The 4,085-nt window shown below is 40.7% G+C and overlaps 1 protein-coding gene and 1 pseudogene across 2 annotated transcripts in view; one reads left to right on the top strand and one right to left on the bottom strand.

The window, feature by feature from the left end:
* The window catches only part of LOC105980137, a 3,375-nt pseudogene extending 2,125 nt beyond the window's left edge, over positions 1-1,250 (bottom strand).
* Positions 1-4,085, top strand: part of Rfc1 (replication factor C (activator 1) 1, 145kDa) — a 65,489-nt gene that overhangs the window by 19,032 nt on the left and 42,372 nt on the right. The window lies entirely within an intron of this gene.

Here is a 4,085-nt window from a genome sequence, read left to right as displayed (position 1 = left end):
GAAGTGGCGCTGTAGCTCAAGTGGTACAGCGCTCGCCTTGAGCTGAAGAGCTGAGGGACAGTGCCCAGGCCCAGAGTTCAAGCCCCATGGCCGACAAAAAAAAAAAAAAAAGATGTCTGATTCGCCACTTGAATGGACAGAGATGGTATGTTTAGTTTATTTCCTTTTACTTGATTAATGAGCATATACTGAAGGTTAGACAAGTGCATAAACTTTTCTGTACCTCCAAAACCAGTTTAGATCATAGTTTTTGCGTTTGTGGGGCTTGAACTTGGCCTGGGTACTGTCCCTGAGCTGTTTTTGCTCAAGGTTAGCGCTCTACCACTTTGAGCCATAGCTCCACTTACAGTTTTATGTTGGTTAGAGATAAGAGTCTTATGGACTTAACTGCCTGGGCTGGCTTTGAACTGCATTCTCAGATCTTAGCCTCCTGAGTATATAAGGATTACAGACATGAACCACCAGCATCCAGCAGTTTTTATTTTTTGGCTAGTTGGTAAGTTATTTTTAGTTTCTCCATTAATTTGAGATTTGACCAAAGGAAAGCAAATCATAGAATTAGGATATTCAGAAATCTGTTTGAAAAACCAAACTAAGCAGTTTAAACTACAGAATTAGATTTTTTTTTTCTTCTTAGCTTATAAATAGATTTTATTATGGGCCCGGGCATTATTTTCTTTCTCTTTTATTTGTTTTTCTTTTAAATAAATGAACATACATAACTCAGAATGGCAAAGCAATCTCCTCTTCCAGGCAATTCCTCTGCTCTGTGTTGGATAATTCTAGTTGACATTGTTGCCACATTTGAGATTATGTTGTCTATAAATAAAAATAAATGATGTTTTTATAAGGAGACAAATATCCTGGAGGGAGATTTTAAGTATTCAATTGCCAATGATTTTCAACTAGTTCTCAGAAATTTGGCTTAGATGTATTTATCAATATTTTATTATAAGTTTCTGGGGAAGAACAGAACATAGTTTGCCTGTGGCTTCTGACTAGGCAGAAACAAATTGAGGCTTGTTAGAAAACAAGGGCAAATTCTAAAGAAGAGGAATGTTCTATCTCTACCCAGTGTTGATGATTGCACAATATTCATTTTATATGAGAAAGGTCAGCAATGCCTGATAAATGACTGTCTTTTTCAGAAGCTAGCTATCTCCTTTGTTTTCTCTCTCCATAATATATTGGTATAGCCTCTGAAATTCTAAAGGCCAAAGGTACTTCAAGTCAGCTAGTTCAAAAGTCATCCTGTATAGGCAGTAGGGAGTGCTTTCTTGAGATTTTGTTTGTTCAGATAGGCAAGATGACAGGCTATCTTTAGTTTTGTGTATGTCTACAGGTCTATCATTAAATCTGCTACTTTCTTATCTGCTTTTGTGATGAATGAATATGAATGTCTTTATGTCAGTGTCTGGATATACATTATATATATATATATATTTATACATGTGACAATATATATACATGTATGCATATATATGTGTTATATATTATATATATGTATGTGTGTATATATATATATACATATTTATATAAATATATATATATATATAAAATATTGCTGGTACGGGGGCTTGAATTCAGGGTCTGGTCAGTGTTCTTTATCTTTTTTTGTAGCCCCCCCCCCCAGGGCTGAGGACCGAACCCAGGGCCTTGTGGACACCGGGTGGGCGCCCTTCTGCTGGGCTAAACCCCCAGCCCCTCTTTATCTTTTGTGCTCAAGGCTAGTACTTTACCACTTGAGCCACAGCTTCACTTCTGGCTTTTTTTTGTTGTTGTTGTTAATTGGCAATAAGAGTCTCAGGGACTTTCCTGCCTGGACTTGCTATGAATTGTGGTTCTTAGATCTTAGCTTCATAAGTATCTAGGATTACAGGCATGCACTAGAGGTACTTGGCTAAGCAGTAGTTTTTGTGTTTGTTTTGTGTTTGTGTGTGTGTTTGGATTTTTTTAAACTGTATTTTGGTCAGTGACAGAAGGCATAGACTATAGTGGTGATAATGGAGCTGAAATTAATTCCTTTTGCCTGGTGACATTGTAGCTGATGTAAAGTCATATTGTATACCACTGTACCCATTTCCTTTGCATTAATAAGCTCGCTACCTACTGTGTTGCCAAACACATGGAAGCATAGCAGTGGTATGTACAGTCCAGAATACTTCATAATGGTAATAAATGACTGACATAGTGTCTGTTCCTGTGACAGAAGTTGAGAGGGACTCTCTACAAGGAGGAAGCATTTTTTGGATTATGTTTTCAGAGGCTGCAGTGGCTGTCCTTATGTCTGGGTCATGGTGCAGAAAAAGCATCATGGTGGGAGGGAATAGAGGAACAAAGTTGTTCACCTCATGACAGCCAGGAGACAGAGAGGAGAAAGACAGGGCTAGGAGGGCGCCCTTCACTGACGTGCCAGAGGGACTTTCCTTCTCCAGCCAGCCCTGCTTTTCATAGTTCCATCAACATCCATAGATGTATTCTAATTTTAAATCCAGTAAGGGATTAAGCTGTGGATGAAAGCTGAACTCTTAGGATACAATTACTTCCTCAAAAGCCATCAGCTAGCAATCAAGCCCACAGTATATAAGCCTGTGGGGTCTTTCATATTGAAACTATAACACTATACCATGCATATTTTTGCTTCCAGTACTGGGGTTTGAACTGAGAACCTCAAACTCTTGCGTGGCTTTCTTGCTTACCATGAGTACCTTGTGGAAGTAGTGTACTACTTGAGCCATGTCTCAGCTCTTTGATAATTAAACATGGAGTCTCTCACACTTTTCTGCCAGGGCTGATTTCGAACCTCTGTTTGCAGGTCTTAACCTTCTAAGTAGGTAGGATTACAGGTATGAGCCATTGACACCTGGCATGTACCATTTTATGGCAATTTATTGTGTACTACTCACACACACACACAAACACACACCTCAACACCAACTAGAATGATTATTCTAAAACAATATTCTGCTGATGTTGCAGCACACTGTTTACTGTGTCTTTTGATGGTATATTTCTCTCTCTCTCTCTCTCTCTCTCTTTCTCTCAGTCGTGGGGCCTGAACTCTGGGCCTAGATGCTGTCCCTCAGCTTTTAAGCTCAAGCAAGTGCTCTACCACTTGAGCAACAGCACCACTTCGGGCTTTTTCTGTTTATGTGATGCTGAGGAATCGATCCCAGGGCCTTATGCATGCAAAGCAAGCACTCTACCACTCAGCCACCTTACCAGCCCCTGTATATTTTTCTCTATTGTTTAACTTTCTATTGTGCTCATCATGGGCCTGGTGTTACTAGATTTCAGGACACTGGGTCTGGGGGAAAGAATTCAGGTATAGAAAGAGGAGATACTGGCAGAAGCAGGTTTATAAATGCAAAGAGCAAGCAAAGCAAAGGAGGAGTGGGAAGATTGGGTTTTAATTTTAGCTTGAAGGTAGATTGACTGGCTAAAGGCAAGCCTGCTTTAAAGAAAATCTTCCGGGCTGGGAAGGTGGCTCAGTGGTAGAGTGCTTGCCTTGCATGCATGAGGCCCTGGGTTCAATTCCTCAGTACCACATATGCAGAAAAAGCTGCAAGTGGCGCTGTGGCTCAAGTGGTAGAGCACTAGGCTTGGCTGAAGAGCTGAGGGACAGCACCCAGGCCCAGAGTTCAGGCCCCACAACCGGAAAAAAAGAAAAAAGAAAATCTTCCAATTACAAGTTAAGAACAAAAACCTAGCTTTTAGAGTCAGCCAAGTACGGGATGTGTTAAGAGGCTGCCGATGGACTTCATTGAATGCAGGAATAAATCTCTAGCAGTTTGGCTTACACACATTAGTTTAGAAAACGGTCAAAGGTGCCCAATCAGAGGCCAGTTGTTCATGGTCAAGAGTATGGACCTACCTAATAAATGTATGTGTGATTATAGAAGGCCCTCCAACGATGAGGGGACCTGTGTTACTAGAGAAACTGAGACTGCAGCGAAAGGTATGTATATCCTTGCTTTAAATAGTGAGTTATCTGGGCTGGGAAGGTGGCTCAGTGGTAGAGCGCTTGCCTTGCATGCCTGAGGCCCTGAGTTCGATTCCTCAGCACCACATAAGCAAAAAGAAAA

The sequence above is a fragment of the Dipodomys ordii genome, unplaced genomic scaffold, assembly GCF_000151885.1.
Source record: "Dipodomys ordii isolate 6190 unplaced genomic scaffold, Dord_2.0 Scaffold8, whole genome shotgun sequence".
NCBI lineage: Eukaryota > Metazoa > Chordata > Mammalia > Rodentia > Heteromyidae > Dipodomys > Dipodomys ordii.
This window is presented reverse-complemented; position numbering and strand designations above follow the sequence as displayed.